The 22,372-nt window shown below is 53.5% G+C and overlaps 1 protein-coding gene across 4 annotated transcripts in view; it reads right to left on the bottom strand.

The window, feature by feature from the left end:
• LOC138755131 (fer-1-like protein 6) overlaps positions 1-22,372 on the bottom strand; it is a 291,982-nt gene that overhangs the window by 95,425 nt on the left and 174,185 nt on the right. The window lies entirely within an intron of this gene.

The following is a 22,372-nucleotide window of genomic DNA, read 5'->3' as shown; positions in this document are numbered from 1 at the left end:
AGTGCCTGTCTCAGTGTGAGTGGGCACATCAGTGCCTGTCTCAGTGTGAGTATGTACATCAGTGTCCATCTCAGTGTAAGTGTGTACATCAGTGCCAGTTTCAGTGTGAGTGGGCACATCAGTGCCTGTCTCAGTGTGGTTGTGCACATCAGTGCCTGTCTCAGTGTGAGTGGGCACATCAGTGCCTGTCTCAGTGTGAGTGGGCACATCAATGCCTGTCTCAGTGTGGGTGTGCACTTCAGTGCCTGTTTCAGTGTGTGTGTGCACATCAGTGCCTGTCTCAGTGTGTGTGTGCACATCAGTGCCTGTCTCAGTGTGGGTGTGCACATCAGTGCCTGTCTCAGTGTGAGTGGGCACATCAATGCCTGTCTCAGTGTGAGTGGGCACATCAGTGCCTGTCTCAGTGTGAGTGGGCACATCAGTGCCTGTCTCAGTGTGAGTGTGCACATCAGTGCCTGTCTCAGTGTGAGTGGGCACATCAGTGCCTGCCTCAGTGTGGGTGTGTACATTGGTGTCCGTCTCAGTGTGAGAGTGTACATCAATGCCTGTCTCAGTGTGGGTGTGCACATCAGTGCCTGTCTCAGTGTGAGTGGGCACATCAATGCCTGTCTCAGTGTGAGTGGGCACATCAATGCCTGTTTCAGTGTGGGTGTGCACATCAGTGCCTGTCTCAGTGTGAGTGGGCACATCAGTGCCTGTCTCAGTGCGGTTGTGCACATCAGTGCCTGTCTCAGTGTGATTGGGCACATCAGTGCCTGTCTCAGTGTGAGTGTGCACATCAGTGCCTGTCTCAGTGTGAGTGGGCACATCAGTGCCTGTCTCAGTGTGAGTGGGCACATCAATGCCTGTCTCAGTGGGTGTGCACATCAGTGCCTGTCTCAGTGTGAGTGTGCACATCAGTGCCTGTCTCAGTGTGAGTGGGCACATCAATGCCTGTCTCAGTGTGGGTGTGCACATCAGTGCCTGTCTCAGTGTGTGTGTGCACATCAGTGCCTGTCTCAGTGTGAGTGTGCACATCAGTGACTGTCTCAGTGTGAGTGGGCACATTAGTGCCTGTCTCAGTGTGAGTGGGCACATCAGTGCCTGTCTCAGTGTGAGTATGTACATCAGTGTCCATCTCAGTGTAAGTGTGTACATCAGTGCCAGTTTCAGTGTGAGTGGGCACATCAGTGCCTGTCTCAGTGTGGTTGTGCACATCAGTGCCTGTCTCAGTGTGAGTGGGCACATCAGTGCCTGTCTCAGTGTGAGTGGGCACATCAATGCCTGTCTCAGTGTGGGTGTGCACATCAGTGCCTGTTTCAGTGTGTGTGTGCACATCAGTGCCTGTCTCAGTGTGAGTATGTACATCAGTGTCCATCTCAGTGTAAGTGTGTACATCAGTGCCAGTTTCAGTGTGAGTGTGTACATCAGTGCGAGTTTCAGTGTGAATGTGTACATCAGTGTCTGTCTCAGTTTGGGTGTGTACATCAGTGTCCGTCAAAGTGAAAGTGTGCACATCAGTGCCAGATTCAGTGTGAGTGTGCACATCATGGCCTGTCTCAGTGTGCGTGTGAACAAATCAGTGTCCATCTCAGTATGAGTGTGTACATCAGTGCCAGTCTCAGTGTGAGTGTCTACATCAGTGCCAGTCTCAGTGTGAGTGTGCACATCAGTGCCTGTCTCAGTGTTAGTGTGCACATCAGTGTCCGTCTCCATGTGAGTGTGTACATCAGTGTTTGTCTCAGTGTGAGTGTGTACATCCGTGCCAGTCTCTGTGTGAGTGTGCACATCAGTGCCTGTCTCAGTGTTAGTGTGCACATCAGTGTCCGTCTCCATGTGACTGTGTACATCAGTGTTTGTCTCAGTGTGAGTGTGTACATCAGTGCCAGTTTCAGTGTGTGTGTGCACGCACATCAGTGCTTGACTCAGTGTGTGTGTGTACATAAGTTTCTGTCTCAGTGTGTGTGTGCACATCAGTGTCAGTCTCAGTGTGAGTATGTACATCAGTGCCAGTCGCAGTGTGTGAGACCACGCACATCAGTGCTTGACACAGTGTGAGTGTGTACATCAGTTTCTGTCTCAGTGTGTGTGTGCACATCAGTGTCAATCTCAGTGTGAGTGTGCGCATAAGTGCCTGTCAGTGTGAGTGTGTACATCAGTGCCAATCTCAGTGTGAGCATGTACATCAGTGCCAGTCTCAGTGTAAGTGTGCACATCAGTACCAGTTTCAGTGTGAGTGTGCATATCAGTGTCCGTCTCAGTGTAAGTGTGTACATCAGTTGCTGTCTCAATGTGATTGTGTACATCAGTGTCCGTCTCAGTGTGAGTGTGTACATCAGTGCCAGTCTCAGTGTGAGAGTGCACATCAGTGCCTGTCTCAGTGTGAGTGTGTACAACAGTGCCAGTCTCAGTGTGGGTGTGCACATCAGTGCCAGTCTCAGTGTGAGTGTGTATATCAGTGCCAGTCTCAGTGTGGGTGTGTACATCAGTGCCAGTCTCAGTGTGTGTGTGCACATCAGTGCCTGTCTCAGTGTGAGTGTGTACAATAGTGCCCGTCTCAGTGTGTGTGTGCACATCAGTGCCTGTCTCAGTGTGAGTGTGTACATCAGTGCCAGTCTCACTGTGTGTGTGCACATCAGTGCCAGTCTCAGTGTGTGTGTGCACATCAGTGCCAGTCTCAGTGTGGGTGGGTACATCAGTGCCAGTCTCAGTGTGTGTGTGCACATCAGTACCAGTCTCAGTGTGTGTGTGCACATCAGTGCCTGTCTCAGTGTGAGTGTGCACATCAGTGCCAGTCTCAGTGTGTGTGTGCACATCAGTGCCTGTCTCAGTGTGAGTGTGTACATCAGTGCCAATCTCAGTGTGAGCATGTACATCAGTACCAGTCTCAGTGTAAGTGTGCACATCAGTGCCAGTTTCAGTGTGTGTGTACATCAGTGCCAGTCTCAGTGTGTGTGTGCACATCAGTGCCTGTCTCAGTGTGAGTGTGCACAGCAGTGCCAGTCTCAGTGTGTGTGTGCACATCAGTGCCTGTCTCAGTGTGAGTGTGTACATCAGTGCCAGTCTCAGTGTGTGTGTGCACATCGGTGCCAGTCTCAGTGTGAGTATGCACATCAGTGCCAGTCTCAGTGTGTGTGTGCACATCAGTGCCTGTCTCAGTGTGAGTGTGCACATCAGTGCCAGTCTCAGTGTGAGTGGGCACATCAATGCCTGTCTCAGTGTGGGTGTGCACATCAGTGCCTGTCTCAGTGTGAGTGTGCACATCAATGCCTGTCTCAGTGTGAGTGGGCACATCAATGCCTGTCTCAGTGTGGGTGTGCACATCAGTGCCTGTCTCAGTGTGGGTGGGCACATCAGTGCCTGTCTCAGTGTGGGTGTGCACATCAGTGCCTGTCTTAGTGTGAGTGGGCACATCAGTGCCTGTCTCAGTGTGAGTGTGCACATCAGTGCCTGTCTCAGTGTGAGTGGGCACATCAATGCCTGTCTCAGTGTGGGTGTGCACATCAGTGCCTGTCTCAGTGTGTGTGTGCACATCAGTGCATGTCACAGTGTGAGTGTGCACATCAGTGCCTGACTCAGTGTGAGTGGGCACATCAGTGCCTGTCTCAGTGAGAGTGTGCACATCAGTGCCTATCTCAGTGTGAGTGGGGACATCAATGCCTGTCTCAGTGTGGGTGTGCACATCAGTGCCTGTCTCAGTGTGAGTGGGCACATCAGTGCCTGTCTCAGTGTGAGTGTGCACATCAGTGCCTGTCTCAGTGTGAGTGGGCACATCAGTGCCTGTCTCAGTGTGGGTGTGCACATCAGTGCCTGTCTCAGTGTGTGTGTGCACATCAGTGCCTGTCTCAGTGTGAGTGTGCACATCAGTGCCTGTCTCAGTGTGAGTGGGCACATCAGTGCCTGTCTCAGTGTGAGTATGTAAATCAGTGTCCATCTCTGTGTAAGTGTGTACATCAGTGCCAGTTTCAGTGTGAGTGGGCACATCAGTGCCTGTCTCAGTGTTGGTGTGTACATCAGTGCCTGTCTCAGTGTGAGTGGGCACATCAATGCCTGTCTCAGTGTGGGTGTGCACATCAGTGCCTGTCTCAGTGTGAGTGTGCACATCAGTGCCTGTCTCAGTGTGAGTGGGCACATCAGTGCCTGTCTCAGTGTGAGTATGTACATCAGTGTCCATCTCAGTGTAAGTGTGTACATCAGTGCCAGTTTCAGCGTGAGTGGGCACATCAGTGCCTGTCTCAGTGTTGGTGTGTACATCAGTGCCTGTCTCAGTGTGAGTGGGCACATCAATGCCTGTCTCAGTGTGGGTGTGCACATCAGTGCCTGTCTCAGTGTGAGTGTGCACATCAGTGCCTGTCTCAGTGTGAGTGTGCACATCAGTGCCTGTCTCAGTGTGAGTGGGCACATCAGTGCCTGTCTCAGTGTGAGTGGGCACATCAGTGCCTGTCTCATTGTGAGTGTGCACATCAGTGCCTGTCTCAGTGTGGGTGTGCACATCAGTGCCTGTCTCAGTGTGTGTGTGCCCATCAGTGCCTGTCTCAGTGTGAGTGTGCACATCAGTGCCTGTCTCAGTGTGGGTGTGCACATCAGTGCCTGTCTCAGTGTGAGATGGCACATCAGTGCCTGTCTCAGTGTGAGTGTGCACATCAGTGCCTGTCTCAGTGTGAGTGTGCACATCAGTGCCTGTCTCAGTGTGAGTGGGCACATCAGTGCCTGTCTCAGTGTGGGTGTGTACATTGGTGTCCGTCTCAGTGTGAGAGTGTACATCAATGCCTGTCTCAGTGTGGGTGTGCACATCAGTGCCTGTCTCAGTGTGAGTGGGCACATCAATGCCTGTCTCAGTGTGAGTGGGCACATCAATGCATGTCTCAGTGTGGGTGTGCACATCAGTGCCTTTCTCAGTGTGAGTGGGCACATCAGTGCCTGTCTCAGTGTGGGTGTGCACATCAGTGCCTGTCTCAGTGTGAGTTGGCACATCAATGCCTGTCTCAGTGTGAGTTGGCACATCAGTGCCTGTCTCAGTGTGGTTGTGCACATCAGTGCCTGTCTCAGTGTGAGTGGGCAGATCAGTGCCTGTCTCAGTGTGAGTGTGCACATCAGTGCCTGTCTCAGTGTGAGTGGGCACATCAGTGCCTGTCTAAGTGTGAGTGGGCACATCAATGCCTGTCTCAGTGTGGGTGTGCACATCAGTGCCTGTCTCAGTGTGTGTGTGCACATCAGTGCCTGTCTCAGTGTGGGTGTGCACATCAGTGCCTGTCTCAGTGTGAGTGGGCACATCAATGCCTGTCTCAGTGTGAGTGGGCACATCAGTGCCTGTCTCAGTGTGAGTGGGCACATCAGTGCCTGTCTCAGTGTGAGTGTGCACATCAGTGCCTGTCTCAGTGTGAGTGGGCACATCAGTGCCTGTCTCAGTGTGAGTGGGCACATCAATGCCTGTCTCAGTGTGGGTGTGCACATCAGTGCCTGTCTCAGTGTTGTTGTGCACATCAGTGCCTGTCTCAGTGTGGGTGTGCACATCAGTGCCTGTCTCAGTGTGAGTGGGCACATCAATGCCTGTCTCAGTGTGAGTGGGCACATCAGTGCCTGTCTCAGTGTGAGTGGGCACATCAGTGCCTGTCTCAGTGTGAGTGTGCACATCAGTGCCTGTCTCAGTGTGAGTGGGCACATCATTGCCTGTCTCAGTGTGGGTGTGTACATTGTTGTCCGTCTCAGTGTAAGAGTGTACATCAATGCCTGTCTCAGTGTGGGTGTGCACATCAGTGCCTGTCTCAGTGTGAGTGGGCACATCAATGCCTGTCTCAGTGTGAGTGGGCACATCAATGCCTGTCTCAGTGTGGGTGTGCACATCAGTGCCTGTCTCAGTGTGAGTGGGCACATCAGTGCCTGTCTCAGTGTGGTTGTGCACATCAGTGCCTGTCTCAGTGTGAGTGGGCACATCAGTGCCTGTCTCAGTGTGAGTGGGCACATCAATGCCTGTTTCAGTGTGGGTGTGCACATCAGTGCCTGTCTCAGTGTGTGTGTGCACATCAGTGCCTGTCTCAGTGTGAGTGTGCACATCAGTGCCTGTCTCAGTGTGGTTGTGCACATCAGTGCCTGTCTCAGTGTGAGTGGGCACATTAGTGCCTGTCTCAGTGTGAGTGGGCACATCAATGCCTGTCTCAGTGTGGGTGTGCACATCAGTGCCTGTTTCAGTGTGTGTGTGTGCACATCAGTGCCTGTCTCAGTGTGAGTGTGCACATCAGTGCCTGTCTCAGTGTGAGTGGGCACATCAGTGCCTGTCTCAGTGTGAGTATGCACATCAGTGCCTGTCTCAGTGTGAGTGGGCACATCAGTGCCTGTCTCAGTGTGAGTGGGCACATCAATGCCTGTTTCAGTGTGGGTGTGCACATCAGTGCCTGTCTCAGTGTGTGTGTGCACATCAGTGCCTGTCTCAGTGTGAGTGTGCACATCAGTGCCTGTCTCAGTGTGGTTGTGCACATCAGTGCCTGTCTCAGTGTGAGTGGGCACATTAGTGCCTGTCTCAGTGTGAGTGGGCACATCAATGCCTGTCTCAGTGTGGGTGTGCACATCAGTGCCTGTTTCAGTGTGTGTGTGTGCACATCAGTGCCTGTCTCAGTGTGAGTGTGCACATCAGTGCCTGTCTCAGTGTGAGTGGGCACATCAGTGCCTGTCTCAGTGTGAGTATGCACATCAGTGCCTGTCTCAGTGTGAGTGGGCACATCAGTGCCTGTCTCAGTGTGAGTGGGCACATCAATGCCTGTCTCAGTGTGGGTGTGCACATCAGTGCCTGTCTCAGTGTGTGTGTGCACATCAGTGCCTGTCTCAGTGTGGGTGTGCACATCAGTGCCTGTCTCAGTGTGAGTGGGCACATCAATGCCTGTCTCAGTGTGAGTGGGCACATCAGTGCCTGTCTCAGTGTGAGTAGGCACATCAGTGCCTGTCTCAGTGTGAGTGTGCACATCAGTGCCTGTCTCAGTGTGAGTGGGCACATCAGTGCCTGTCTCAGTGTGGGTGTGTACATTGGTGTCCGTCTCAGTGTGAGAGTGTACATCAATGCCTGTCTCAGTGTGGGTGTGCACATCAGTGCCTGTCTCAGTGTGAGTGGGCACATCAATGCCTGTCTCAGTGTGAGTGTGCACATCAGTGCCTGTCTCAGTGTGAGTGGGCACATCAGTGCCTGTCTCTGTGTGGGTGTGTACATTGGTGTCCGTCTCAGTGTGAGAGTGTACATCAATGCCTGTCTCAGTGTGGGTGTGCACATCAGTGCCTGTCTCAGTGTGAGTGGGCACATCAATGCCTGTCTCAGTGTGAGTGGGCACATCAATGCCTGTCTCAGTGTGGGTGTGCACATCAGTGCCTTTCTCAGTGTGAGTGGGCACATCAGTGCCTGTCTCAGTGTGGGTGTGCACATCAGTGCCTGTCTCAGTGTTAGTTGGCACATCAATGCCTGTGTCAGTGTGAGTTGGCACATCAGTGCCTGACTCAGTGTGGTTGTGCACATCAGTGCCTGTCTCAGTGTGAGTGGGCACATCAGTGCCTGTCTCAGTGTGAGTGTGCACATCAGTGCCTGTCTCAGTGTGAGTGGGCACATCAGTGCCTGTCTCAGTGTGAGTGGGCACATCAATGCCTGTCTCAGTGTGGGTGTGCACATCAGTGCCTGTCTCAGTGTGTGTGTGCACATCAGTGCCTGTCTCAGTGTGGGTGTGCACATCAGTGCCTGTCTGAGTGTGAGTGGGCACATCAATGCCTGTCTCAGTGTGAGTGGGCACATCAGTGCCTGTCTCAGTGTGAGTGGGCACATCAGTGCCTGTCTCAGTGTGAGTGTGCACATCAGTGCCTGTCTCAGTGTGAGTGGGCACATCAGTGCCTGTCTCAGTGTGGGTGTGTACATTGGTGTCCGTCTCAGTGTGAGAGTGTACATGAATGCCTGTCTCAGTGTGGGTGTGCACATCAGTGCCTGTCTCAGTGTGAGTGGGCACATCAATGACTGTCTCAGTGTGAGTGGGCACATCAATGCCTGTCTCAGTGTGGGTGTGCACATCAGTGACTGTCTCAGTGTGAGTGGGCACATCAGTGCCTGTCTCAGTGTGCTTGTGCACATCAGTGCCTTTCTCAGTGTGAGTGGGCACATCAGTGCCTGTCTCAGTGTGAGTGTGCACATCAGTGCCTGTCTCAGTGTGAGTGGGCACATCAGTGCCTGTCTCAGTGTGAGTGGGCACATCAATGCCTGTCTCAGTGTGGGTGTGCACATCAGTGCCTGTCTCAGTGTGAGTGTGCACATCAGTGCCTGTCTCAGTGTGAGTGGGCACATCAATGCCTGTCTCAGTGTGGGTGTGCACATCAGTGCCTGTCTCAGTGTGTGTGTGCACATCAGTGCCTGTCTCAGTGTGAGTGTGCACATCAGTGCCTGTCTCAGTGTGAGTGGGCACATCAGTGCCTGTCTCAGTGTGAGTGGGCACATCAGTGCCTGTCTCAGTGTGAGTATGTACATCAGTGTCCATCTCAGTGTAAGTGTGTACATCACTGCCAGTTTCAGTGTGAGTGGGCACATCAGTGCCTGTCTCAGTGTGGTTGTGCACATCAGTGCCTGTCTCAGTGTGAGTGGGCACATCAGTGCCTGTCTCAGTGTGAATGGGCACATCAATGCCTGTCTCAGTGTGGGTGTGCACATCAGTGCCTGTTTCAGTGTGCGTGTGCACATCAGTGCCTGTCTCAGTGTGAGTGTGCACATCAGTGCCTGTCTCAGTGTGAGTGGGCACATCAGTGCCTGTCTCAGTGTGAGTGTGCACATCAGTGCCTGTCTCAGTGTGAGTGGGCACATCAGTGCCTGTCTCAGTGTGAGTGGGCACATCAATGCCTGTCTCAGTGTGGGTGTGCACATCAGTGCCTGTCTCAGTGTGTGTGTGCACATCAGTGCCTGTCTCAGTGTGGGTGTGCACATCAGTGCCTGTCTCAGTGTGAGTGGGCACATCAATGCATGTCACAGTGTGAGTGGGCACATCAGTGCCTGTCTCAGTATGAGTGGGCACATCAGTGCCTGTCTCAGTGTGAGTGTGCACATCAGTGCCTGTCTCAGTGTGAGTGGGCACATCAGTGTCCGTCTCAGTGTGAGAGTGTACATCAATGCCTGTCTCAGTGTGGGTGTGCACATCAGTGCCTGTCTCAGTGTGAGTGGGCACATCAATGCCTGTCTCAGTGTGAGTGGGCACATCAATGCCTGTCTCAGTGTGGGTGTGCACATCAGTGCCTGTTTCAGTGTGTGTGTGCACATCAGTGCCTGTCTCAGTGTGAGTGTGCACATCAGTGCCTGTCTCAGTGTGAGTGGGCACATCAGTGCCTGTCTCAGTGTGAGTGTGCACATCAGTGCCTGTCTCAGTGTGAGTGGGCACATCAGTGCCTGTCTCAGTGTGAGTGGGCACATCAATGCCTGTCTCAGTGTGGGTGTGCACATCAGTGCCTGTCTCAGTGTGGTTGTGCACATCAGTGCCTGTCTCAGTGTGGGTGTGCACATCAGTGCCTGTCTCAGTGTGAGTGGGCACATCAATGCCTGTCTCAGTGTGAGTGGGCACATCAGTGCCTGTCTCAGTGTGAGTGGGCACATCAGTGCCTGTCTCAGTGTGAGTGTGCACATCAGTGCCTGTCTCAGTGTGAGTGGGCACATCATTGCCTGTCTCAGTGTGGGTGTGTACATTGGTGTCCGTCTCAGTGTAAGAGTGTACATCAATGCCTGTCTCAGTGTGGGTGTGCACATCAGTGCCTGTCTCAGTGTGAGTGTGCACATCAGTGCCTGTCTCAGTGTGAGTGGGCACATCAGTGTCCGTCTCAGTGTGAGAGTGTACATCAATGCCTGTCTCAGTGTGGGTGTGCACATCAGTGCCTGTCTCAGTGTGAGTGGGCACATCAGTGCCTGTCTCAGTGTGAGTGGGCACATCAATGCCTGTCTCAGTGTGGGTGTGCACATCAGTGCCTGTCTCAGTGTGAGTGTGCACATCAGTGCCTGTCTCAGTGTGAGTGGGCACATCAATGCCTGTCTCAGTGTGGGTGTGCACATCAGTGCCTGTCTCAGTGTGTGTGTGCACATCAGTGCCTGTCTCAGTGTGAGTGTGCACATCAGTGCCTGTCTCAGTGTGAGTGGGCACATCAGTGCCTGTCTCAGTGTGAGTGGGCACATCAGTGCCTGTCTCAGTGTGAGTATGTACATCAGTGTCCATCTCAGTGTAAGTGTGTACATCACTGCCAGTTTCAGTGTGAGTGGGCACATCAGTGCCTGTCTCAGTGTGGTTGTGCACATCAGTGCCTGTCTCAGTGTGAGTGGGCACATCAGTGCCTGTCTCAGTGTGAATGGGCACATCAATGCCTGTCTCAGTGTGGGTGTGCACATCAGTGCCTGTTTCAGTGTGCGTGTGCACATCAGTGCCTGTCTCAGTGTGAGTGTGCACATCAGTGCCTGTCTCAGTGTGAGTGGGCACATCAGTGCCTGTCTCAGTGTGAGTGTGCACATCAGTGCCTGTCTCAGTGTGAGTGGGCACATCAGTGCCTGTCTCAGTGTGAGTGGGCACATCAATGCCTGTCTCAGTGTGGGTGTGCACATCAGTGCCTGTCTCAGTGTGTGTGTGCACATCAGTGCCTGTCTCAGTGTGGGTGTGCACATCAGTGCCTGTCACAGTGTGAGTGGGCACATCAATGCATGTCACAGTGTGAGTGGGCACATCAGTGCCTGTCTCAGTATGAGTGGGCACATCACTGCCTGTCTCAGTGTGAGTGTGCACATCAGTGCCTGTCTCAGTGTGAGTGGGCACATCAGTGTCCGTCTCAGTGTGAGAGTGTACATCAATGCCTGTCTCAGTGTGGGTGTGCACATCAGTGCCTGTCTCAGTGTGAGTGGGCACATCAATGCCTGTCTCAGTGTGAGTGGGCACATCAATGCCTGTCTCAGTGTGGGTGTGCACATCAGTGCCTGTTTCAGTGTGTGTGTGCACATCAGTGCCTGTCTCAGTGTGAGTGTGCACATCAGTGCCTGTCTCAGTGTGAGTGGGCACATCAGTGCCTGTCTCAGTGTGAGTGTGCACATCAGTGCCTGTCTCAGTGTGAGTGGGCACATCAGTGCCTGTCTCAGTGTGAGTGGGCACATCAATGCCTGTCTCAGTGTGGGTGTGCACATCAGTGCCTGTCTCAGTGTGGTTGTGCACATCAGTGCCTGTCTCAGTGTGGGTGTGCACATCAGTGCCTGTCTCAGTGTGAGTGGGCACATCAATGCCTGTCTCAGTGTGAGTGGGCACATCAGTGCCTGTCTCAGTGTGAGTGGGCACATCAGTGCCTGTCTCAGTGTGAGTGTGCACATCAGTGCCTGTCTCAGTGTGAGTGGGAACATCATTGCCTGTCTCAGTGTGGGTGTGTACATTGGTGTCCGTCTCAGTGTAAGAGTGTACATCAATGCCTGTCTCAGTGTGGGTGTGCACATCAGTGCCTGTCTCAGTGTGAGTGGGCACATCAATGCCTGTCTCAGTGTGAGTGGGCACATCAATGCCTGTCTCAGTGTGGGTGTGCACATCAGTGCCTGTCTCAGTGTGAGTGGGCACATCAGTGCCTGTCTCAGTGTGGTTGTGCACATCAGTGCCTGTCTCAGTGTGAGTGGGCACATCAGTGCCTGTCTCAGTGTGAGTGGGCACATCAATGCCTGTCTCAGTGTGGGTGTGCACATCAGTGCCTGTCTCAGTGTGTGTGTGCACATCAGTGCCTGTCTCAGTGTGAGTGTGCACATCAGTGCCTGTCTCAGTGTGAGTGGGCACATCAGTGCCTGTCTCAGTGTGGGTGTGTACATTGGTGTCCGTCTCAGTGTGAGAGTGTACATCAATGCCTGTCTCAGTGTGGGTGTGCACATCAGTGCCTGTCTCAGTGTGAGTGGGCACATCAGTGCCTGTCTCAGTGTGGTTGTGCACATCAGTGCCTGTCTCAGTGTGAGTGGGCACATCAGTGCCTGTCTCAGTGTGAGTGGGCACATCAATGCCTGTTTCAGTGTGGGTGTGCACATCAGTGCCTGTCTCAGTGTGTGTGTGCACATCAGTGCCTGTCTCAGTGTGAGTGTGCACATTGTGCCTGTCTCAGTGTGGTTGTGCACATCAGTGCCTGTCTCAGTGTGAGTGGGCACATTAGTGCCTGTCTCAGTGTGAGTGGGCACATCAATGCCTGTCTCAGTGTGGGTGTGCACATCAGTGCCTGTTTCAGTGTGTGTGTGTGCACATCAGTGCCTGTCTCAGTGTGAGTGTGCACATCAGTGCCTGTCTCAGTGTGAGTGGGCACATCAGTGCCTGTCTCAGTGTGAGTATGCACATCAGTGCCTGTCTCAGTGTGAGTGGGCACATCAGTGCCTGTCTCAGTGTGAGTGGGCACATCAATGCCTGTCTCAGTGTGGGTGTGCACATCAGTGCCTTTCTCAGTGTGTGTGTGCACATCAGTGCCTGTCTCAGTGTGGGTGTGCACATCAGTGCCTGTCTCAGTGTGAGTGGGCACATCAATGCCTGTCTCAGTGTGAGTGGGCACATCAGTGCCTGTCTCAGTGTGAGTGGGCACATCAGTGCCTGTCTCAGTGTGAGTGTGCTCATCAGTGCCTGTCTCAGTGTGAGTGGGCACATCAGTGCATGTCTCAGTGTGGGTGTGTACATTGGTGTCCGTCTCAGTGTGAGAGTGTACATCAATGCCTGTCTCAGTGTGGGTGTGCACATCAGTGCCTGTCTCAGTGTGAGTGGGCACATCAATGCCTGTCTCAGTGTGAGTGGGCACATCAGTGCCTGTCTCAGTGTGAGTGTGCACATCAGTGCCTGTCTCAGTGTGAGTGGGCACATCAGTGCCTGTCTCAGTGTGAGTGGGCACATCAATGCCTGTCTCAGTGTGGGTGTGCACATCAGTGCCTGTCTCAGTGTGTGTGTGCACATCAGTGCCTGTCTCAGTGTGGGTGTGCACATCAGTGCCTGTCTCAGTGTGAGTGGGCACATCAATGCCTATCTCAGTGTGAGTGTGCACATCAGTGCCTGTCTCAGTGTGAGTGGGCACATCAGTGCCTGTCTCAGTGTGGGTGTGTACATTGGTGTCCGTCTCAGTGTGAGAGTGTACATCAATGCCTGTCTCAGTGTGGGTGTGCACATCAGTGCCTTTCTCAGTGTGAGTGGGCACATCAGTGCCTGTCTCAGTGTGGGTGTGCACATCAGTGCCTGTCTCAGTGTGAGTTGGCACATCAATGCCTGTCTCAGTGTGAGTTGGCACATCAGTGCCTGACTCAGTGTGGTTGTGCACATCAGTGCCTGTCTCAGTGTGAGTGGGCACATCAGTGCCTGTCTCAGTGTGAGTGTGCACATCAGTGCCTGTCTCAGTGTGAGTGGGCACATCAGTGCCTGTCTCAGTGTGAGTGGGCACATCAATGCCTGTCTCAGTGTGGGTGTGCACATCAGTGCCTGTCTCAGTGTGTGTGTGCACATCAGTGCCTGTCTCAGTGTGGGTGTGCACATCAGTGCCTGTCTGAGTGTGAGTGGGCACATCAATGCCTGTCTCAGTGTGAGTGGGCACATCAGTGCCTGTCTCAGTGTGAGTGGGCACATCAGTGCCTGTCTCAGTGTGAGTGTGCACATCAGTGCCTGTCTCAGTGTGAGTGGGCACATCAGTGCCTGTCTCAGTGTGGGTGTGTACATTGGTGTCCGTCTCAGTGTGAGAGTGTACATGAATGCCTGTCTCAGTGTGGGTGTGCACATCAGTGCCTGTCTCAGTGTGAGTGGGCACATCAATGACTGTCTCAGTGTGAGTGGGCACATCAATGCCTGTCTCAGTGTTTGTGTGCACATCAGTGACTGTCTCAGTGTGAGTGGGCACATCAGTGCCTGTCTCAGTGTGGTTGTGCACATCAGTGCCTGTCTCAGGGTGAGTGGGCACATCAGTGCCTGTCTCAGTGTGAGTGGGCACATCAGTGCCTGTCTCAGTGTGAGTGGGCACATCAATGCCTGTCTCAGTGTGGGTGTGCACATCAGTGCCTGTCTCAGTGTGAGTGTGCACATCAGTGCCTGTCTCAGTGTGAGTGGGCACATCAATGCCTGTCTCAGTGTGAGTGTGCACATCAGTGCCTGTCTCAGTGTGAGTGGGCACATCAGTGCCTGTCTCAGTGTGAGTGGGCACATCAGTGCCTGTCTCAGTGTGAGTATGTACATCAGTGTCCATCTCAGTGTAAGTGTGTACATCAGTGCCAGTTTCAGTGTGAGTGGGCACATCAGTGCCTGTCTCAGTGTGGTTGTGCACATCAGTGCCTGTCTCAGTGTGAGTGGGCACATCAGTGTCTGTCTCAGTGTGAGTGGGCACATCAATGCCTGTCTCAGTGTGGGTGTGCACATCAGTGCCTGTTTCAGTGTGTGTGTGCACATCAGTGCCTGTCTCAGTGTGAGTGTGCACATCAGTGCCTGTCTCAGTGTGTGTGTGCACATCAGTGCCTGTCTCAGTGTGGGTGTGCACATCAGTGCCTGTCTCAGTGTAAGTGGGCACATCAATGCCTGTCTCAGTGTGAGTGGGCACATCAGTGCCTGTCTCAGTGTGAGTGGGCACATCAGTGCCTGTCTCAGTGTGAGTGTGCACATCAGTGCCTGTCTCAGTGTGAGTGGGCACATCAGTGCCTGTCTCAGTGTGGGTGTGTACATTGGTGTCCGTCTCAGTGTGAGAGTGTACATCAATGCCTGTCTCAGTGTGGGTGTGCACATCAGTGCCTGTCTCAGTGTGAGTGGGCACATCAATGCCTGTCTCAGTGTGAGTGGGCACATCAATGCCTTTCTCAGTGTGGGTGTGCACACCAGTGCCTGTTTCAGTGTGTGTGTGCACATCAGTGCCTGTCTCAGTGTGATTGTGCACATCAGTGCCTGTCTCAGTGTGAGTGGGCACATCAGTGCCTGTCTCAGTGTGAGTGTGCACATCAGTGCCTGTCTCAGTGTGAGTGGGCACATCAGTGCCTGTCTCAGTGTGAGTGGGCACATCAGTGTCTGTCTCAGTGTGAGTGGGCACATCAATGCCTGTCTCAGTGTGGGTGTGCACATCAGTGCCTGTTTCAGTGTGTGTGTGCACATCAGTGCCTGTCTCAGTGTGAGTGTGCACATCAGTGCCTGTCTCAGTGTGTGTGTGCACATCAGTGCCTGTCTCAGTGTGGGTGTGCACATCAGTGCCTGTCTCAGTGTAAGTGGGCACATCAATGCCTGTCTCAGTGTGAGTGGGCACATCAGTGCCTGTCTCAGTGTGAGTGGGCACATCAGTGCCTGTCTCAGTGTGAGTGTGCACATCAGTGCCTGTCTCAGTGTGAGTGGGCACATCAGTGCCTGTCTCAGTGTGGGTGTGTACATTGGTGTCCGTCTCAGTGTGAGAGTGTACATCAATGCCTGTCTCAGTGTGGGTGTGCACATCAGTGCCTGTCTCAGTGTGAGTGGGCACATCAATGCCTGTCTCAGTGTGAGTGGGCACATCAATGCCTGTCTCAGTGTGGGTGTGTACATTGGTGTCCGTCTCAGTGTGAGAGTGTACATCAATGCCTGTCTCAGTGTGGGTGTGCACATCAGTGCCTGTCTCAGTGTGAGTGGGCACATCAATGCCTGTCTCAGTGTGAGTGGGCACATCAATGCCTGTCTCAGTGTGGGTGTGCACATCAGTGCCTGTTTCAGTGTGTGTGTGCACATCAGTGCCTGTCTCAGTGTGAGTGTGCACATCAGTGCCTGTCTCAGTGTGAGTGGGCACATCAGTGCCTGTCTCAGTGTGAGTGTGCACATCAGTGCCTGTCTCAGTGTGAGTGGGCACATCAGTGCCTGTCTCAGTGTGAGTGGGCACATCAATGCCTGTCTCAGTGTGGGTGTGCACATCAGTGCCTGTCTCAGTGTGTGTGTGCACATCAGTGCCTGTCTCAGTGTGGGTGCGCACATCAGTGCCTGTCTCAGTGTGAGTGGGCACATCAATGCCTGTCTCAGTGTGAGTGTGCACATCAGTGCCTGTCTCAGTGTGAGTGGGCACATCAGTGCCTGTCTCAGTGTGGGTGTGTACATTGGTGTCCGTCTCAGTGTGAGAGTGTACATCAATGCCTGTCTCAGTGTGGGTGTGCACATCAGTGCCTTTCTCAGTGTGAGTGGGCACATCAGTGCCTGTCTCAGTGTGGGTGTGCACATCAGTGCATGTCTCAGTGTGAGTTGGCACATCAATGCCTGTCTCAGTGTGAGTTGGCACATCAGTGCCTGACTCAGTGTGGTTGTGCACATCAGTGCCTGTCTCAGTGTGAGTGGGCACATCAGTGCCTGTCTCAGTGTGAGTGTGCACATCAGTGCCTGTCTCAGTGTGAGTGGGCACATCAGTGCCTGTCTCAGTGTGAGTGGGCACATCAATGCCTGTCTCAGTGTGGGTGTGCACATCAGTGCCTGTCTCAGTGTGTGTGTGCACATCAGTGCCTGTCTCAGTGTGGGTGTGCACATCAGTACCTGTCTGAGTGTGAGTGGGCACATCAATGCCTGTCTCAGTGTGAGTGGGCACATCAGTGCCTGTCTCAGTGTGAGTGGGCACATCAGTGCCTGTCTCAGTGTGAGTGGGCACATCAGTGCCTGTCTCAGTGTGGGTGTGTACATTGGTGTCCGTCTCAGTGTGAGAGTGTACATGAATGCCTGTCTCAGTGTGGGTGTGCACATCAGTGCCTGTCTCAGTGTGAGTGGGCACATCAATGACTGTCTCAGTGTGAGTGGGCACATCAATGCCTGTCTCAGTGTGGGTGTGCACATCAGTGACTGTCTCAGTGTGAGTGGGCACATCAGTGCCTGTCTCAGTGTGGTTGTGCACATCAGTGCCTGTCTCAGGGTGAGTGGGCACATCAGTGCCTGTCTCAGTGTGAGTGTGCACATCAGTGCCTGTCTCAGTGTGAGTGGGCACATCAGTGCCTGTCTCAGTGTGAGTGGGCACATCAATGCCTGTCTCAGTGTGGGTGTGCACATCAGTGCCTGTCTCAGTGTGAGTGTGCACATCAGTGCCTGTCTCAGTGTGAGTGGGCACATCAATGCCTGTCTCAGTGTGGGTGTGCACATCAGTGCCTGTCTCAGTGTGTGTGTGCACATCAGTGCCTGTCTCAGTGTGAGTGTGCACATCAGTGCCTGTCTCAGTGTGAGTGGGCACATCAGTGCCTGTCTCAGTGTGAGTGGGCACATCAGTGCCTGTCTCAGTGTGAGTATGTACATCAGTGTCCATCTCAGTGTAAGTGTGTACATCAGTGCCAGTTTCAGTGTGAGTGGGCACATCAGTGCCTGTCTCAGTGTGGTTGTGCACATCAGTGCCTGTCTCAGTGTGAGTGGGCACATCAGTGTCTGTCTCAGTGTGAGTGGGCACATCAATGCCTGTCTCAGTGTGGGTGTGCACATCAGTGCCTGTTTCAGTGTGTGTGTGCACATCAGTGCCTGTCTCAGTGTGAGTGTGCACATCAGTGCCTGTCTCAGTGTGTGTGTGCACATCAGTGCCTGTCTCAGTGTGGGTGTGCACATCAGTGCCTGTCTCAGTGTAAGTGGGCACATCAATGCCTGTCTCAGTGTGAGTGGGCACATCAGTGCCTGTCTCAGTGTGAGTGGGCACATCAGTGCCTGTCTCAGTGTGAGTGTGCACATCAGTGCCTGTCTCAGTGTGAGTGGGCACATCAGTGCCTGTCTCAGTGTGGGTGTGTACATTGGTGTCCGTCTCAGTGTGAGAGTGTACATCAATGCCTGTCTCAGTGTGGGTGTGCACATCAGTGCCTGTCTCAGTGTGAGTGGGCACATCAATGCCTGTCTCAGTGTGAGTGGGCACATCAATGCCTGTCTCAGTGTGGGTGTGCACACCAGTGCCTGTTTCAGTGTGTGTGTGCACATCAGTGCCTGTCTCAGTGTGAGTGTGCACATCAGTGCCTGTCTCAGTGTGAGTGGGCACATCAGTGCCTGTCTCAGTGTGAGTGTGCACATCAGTGCCTGTCTCAGTGTGAGTGTGCACATCAGTGCCTGTCTCAGTGTGAGTGGGCACATCAATGCCTGTCTCAGTGTGGGTGTGCACATCAGTGCCTGTCTCAGTGTGGTTGTGCACATCAGTGCCTGTCTCAGTGTGGGTGTGCACATCAGTGCCTGTTTCAGTGTGTGTGTGCACATCAGTGCCTGTCTCAGTGTGAGTGTGCACATCAGTGCCTGTCTCAGTGTGAGTGGGCACATCAGTGCCTGTCTCAGTGTGAGTGTGCACATCAGTGCCTGTCTCAGTGTGAGTGTGCACATCAGTGCCTGTCTCAGTGTGAGTGGGCACATCAGTGCCTGTCTCAGTGTGGGTGTGTACATTGGTGTCCGTCTCAGTGTGAGAGTGTACATGAATGCCTGTCTCAGTGTGGGTGTGCACATCAGTGCCTGTCTCAGTGTGAGTGGGCACATCAATGACTGTCTCAGTGTGAGTGGGCACATCAATGCCTGTCTCAGTGTGGGTGTGCACATCAGTGACTGTCTCAGTGTGAGTGGGCACATCAGTGCCTGTCTCAGTGTGGTTGTGCACATCAGGGCCTGTCTCATGGTGAGTGGGCACATCAGTGCCTGTCTCAGTGTGAGTGTGCACATCAGTGCCTGTCTCAGTGTGAGTGGGCACATCAGTGCCTGTCTCAGTGTGAGTGGGCACATCAATGCCTGTCTCAGTGTGGGTGTGCACATCAGTGCCTGTCTCAGTGTGAGTGTGCACATCAGTGCCTGTCTCAGTGTGAGTGGGCACATCAATGCCTGTCTCAGTGTGGGTGTGCACATCAGTGCCTGTCTCAGTGTGTGTGTGCACATCAGTGCCTGTCTCAGTGTGAGTGTGCACATCAGTGCCTGTCTCAGTGTGAGTGGGCACATCAGTGCCTGTCTCAGTGTGAGTGGGCACATCAGTGCCTGTCTCAGTGTGAGTATGTACATCAGTGTCCATATCAGTGTAAGTGTGTACATCAGTGCCAGTTTCAGTGTGAGTGGGCACATCAGTGCCTGTCTCAGTCTGGTTGTGCACATCAGTGCCTGTCTCAGTGTGAGTGGGCACATCAGTGTCTGTCTCAGTGTGAGTGGGCACATCAATGCCTGTCTCAGTGTGGGTGTGCACATCAGTGCCTGTTTCAGTGTGTGTGTGCACATCAGTGCCTGTCTCAGTGTGAGTGTGCACATCAGTGCCTGTCTCAGTGTGTGTGTGCACATCAGTGCCTGTCTCAGTGTGGGTGTGCACATCAGTGCCTGTCTCAGTGTAAGTGGGCACATCAATGCCTGTCTCAGTGTGAGTGGGCACATCAGTGCCTGTCTCAGTGTGAGTGGGCACATCAGTGCCTGTCTCAGTGTGAGTGTGCACATCAGTGCCTGTCTCAGTGTGAGTGGGCACATCAGTGCCTGTCTCAGTGTGGGTGTGTACATTGGTGTCCGTCTCAGTGTGAGAGTGTACATCAATGCCTGTCTCAGTGTGGGTGTGCACATCAGTGCCTGTCTCAGTGTGAGTGGGCACATCAATGCCTGTCTCAGTGTGAGTGGGCACATCAATGCCTGTCTCAGTGTGGGTGTGCACACCAGTGCCTGTTTCAGTGTGTGTGTGCACATCAGTGCCTGTCTCAGTGTGAGTGTGCACATCAGTGCCTGTCTCAGTGTGGGTGTGCACATCAGTGCCTGTTTCAGTGTGTGTGTGCACATCAGTGCCTGTCTCAGTGTGAGTGTGCACATCAGTGCCTGTCTCAGTGTGTGTGTGCACATCAGTGCCTGTCTCAGTGTGGGTGTGCACATCAGTGCCTGTCTCAGTGTAAGTGGGCACATCAATGCCTGTCTCAGTGTGAGTGGGCACATCAGTGCCTGTCTCAGTGTGAGTGGGCACATCAGTGTCTGTCTCAGTGTGAGTGGGCACATCAATGCCTGTCTCAGTGTGGGTGTGCACATCAGTGCCTGTCTCAGTGTGGGGGTGCACATCAGTGCCTGTCTCAGTGTAAGTGGGCACATCAATGCCTGTCTCAGTGTGAGTGGGCACATCAGTGCCTGTCTCAGTGTGAGTGGGCACATCAGTGCCTGTCTCAGTGTGGTTGTGCACATCAGTGCCTGTCTCAGTGTGAGTGGGCACATCAGTGTCTGTCTCAGTGTGAGTGGGCACATCAATGCCTGTCTCAGTGTGGGTGTGCACATCAGTGCCTGTTTCAGTGTGTGTGTGCACATCAGTGCCTGTCTCAGTGTGGTTGTGCACATCAGTGCCTGTCTCAGTGTGAGTGGGCACATCAGTGTCTGTCTCAGTGTGAGTGGGCACATCAATGCCTGTCTCAGTGTGGGTGTGCACATCAGTGCCTGTTTCAGTGTGTGTGTGCACATCAGTGCCTGTCTCAGTGTGAGTGTGCACATCAGTGCCTGTCTCAGTGTGTGTGTGCACATCAGTGCCTGTCTCAGTGTGGGTGTGCACATCAGTGCCTGTCTCAGTGTAAGTGGGCACATCAATGCCTGTCTCAGTGTGAGTGGGCACATCAGTGCCTGTCTCAGTGTGAGTGGGCACATCAGTGCCTGTCTCAGTGTGAGTGTGCACATCAGTGCCTGTCTCAGTGTGAGTGGGCACATCAGTGCCTGTCTCAGTGTGAGTGGGCACATCAGTGCCTGTCTCAGTGTGAGTATGTACATCAGTGTCCATCTCAGTGTAAGTGTGTACATCAGTGCCAGTTTCAGTGTGAGTGGGCACATCAGTGCCTTCTCAGTGTGGTTGTGCACATCAGTGCCTGTCTCAGTGTGAGTGGGCACATCAGTGTCTGTCTCAGTGTGAGTGGGCACATCAATGCCTGTCTCAGTGTGGGTGTGCACATCAGTGCCTGTTTCAGTGTGTGTGTGCACATCAGTGCCTGTCTCAGTGTGAGTGTGCACATCAGTGCCTGTCTCAGTGTGTGTGTGCACATCAGTGCCTGTCTCAGTGTGGGTGTGCACATCAGTGCCTGTCTCAGTGTAAGTGGGCACATCAATGCCTGTCTCAGTGTGAGTGGGCACATCAGTGCCTGTCTCAGTGTGAGTGGGCACATCAGTGCCTGTCTCAGTGTGAGTGTGCACATCAGTGCCTGTCTCAGTGTGAGTGGGCACATCAGTGCCTGTCTCAGTGTGGGTGTGTACATTGGTGTCCGTCTCAGTGTGAGAGTGTACATCAATGCCTGTCTCAGTGTGGGTGTGCACATCAGTGCCTGTCTCAGTGTGAGTGGGCACATCAATGCCTGTCTCAGTGTGAGTGGGCACATCAATGCCTGTCTCAGTGTGGGTGTGCACACCAGTGCCTGTTTCAGTGTGTGTGTGCACATCAGTGCCTGTCTCAGTGTGAGTGTGCACATCAGTGCCTGTCTCAGTGTGAGTGGGCACATCAGTGCCTGTCTCAGTGTGAGTGTGCACATCAGTGCCTGTCTCAGTGTGAGTGTGCACATCAGTGCCTGTCTCAGTGTGAGTGGGCACATCAATGCCTGTCTCAGTGTGGGTGTGCACATCAGTGCCTGTCTCAGTGTGGTTGTGCACATCAGTGCCTGTCTCAGTGTGGGTGTGCACATCAGTGCCTGTTTCAGTGTGTGTGTGCACATCAGTGCCTGTCTCAGTGTGAGTGTGCACATCAGTGCCTGTCTCAGTGTGAGTGGGCACATCAGTGCCTGTCTCAGTGTGAGTGTGCACATCAGTGCCTGTCTCAGTGTGAGTGTGCACATCAGTGCCTGTCTCAGTGTGAGTGGGCACATCAGTGCCTGTCTCAGTGTGGGTGTGTACATTGGTGTCCGTCTCAGTGTGAGAGTGTACATGAATGCCTGTCTCAGTGTGGGTGTGCACATCAGTGCCTGTCTCAGTGTGAGTGGGCACATCAATGACTGTCTCAGTGTGAGTGGGCACATCAATGCCTGTCTCAGTGTGGGTGTGCACATCAGTGACTGTCTCAGTGTGAGTGGGCACATCAGTGCCTGTCTCAGTGTGGTTGTGCACATCAGGGCCTGTCTCAGGGTGAGTGGGCACATCAGTGCCTGTCTCAGTGTGAGTGTGCACATCAGTGCCTGTCTCAGTGTGAGTGGGCACATCAGTGCCTGTCTCAGTGTGAGTGGGCACATCAATGCCTGTCTCAGTGTGGGTGTGCACATCAGTGCCTGTCTCAGTGTGAGTGTGCACATCAGTGCCTGTCTCAGTGTGAGTGGGCACATCAATGCCTGTCTCAGTGTGGGTGTGCACATCAGTGCCTGTCTCAGTGTGTGTGTGCACATCAGTTCCTGTCTCAGTGTGAGTGTGCACATCAGTGCCTGTCTCAGTGTGAGTGGGCACATCAGTGCCTGTCTCAGTGTGAGTGGGCACATCAGTGCCTGTCTCAGTGTGAGTATGTACATCAGTGTCCATCTCAGTGTAAGTGTGTACATCAGTGCCAGTTTCAG

Source organism: Narcine bancroftii, chromosome 2, assembly GCF_036971445.1.
Source record: "Narcine bancroftii isolate sNarBan1 chromosome 2, sNarBan1.hap1, whole genome shotgun sequence".
In the NCBI taxonomy this organism is placed as follows: Eukaryota; Metazoa; Chordata; class Chondrichthyes; order Torpediniformes; family Narcinidae; genus Narcine; species Narcine bancroftii.
This window is presented reverse-complemented; position numbering and strand designations above follow the sequence as displayed.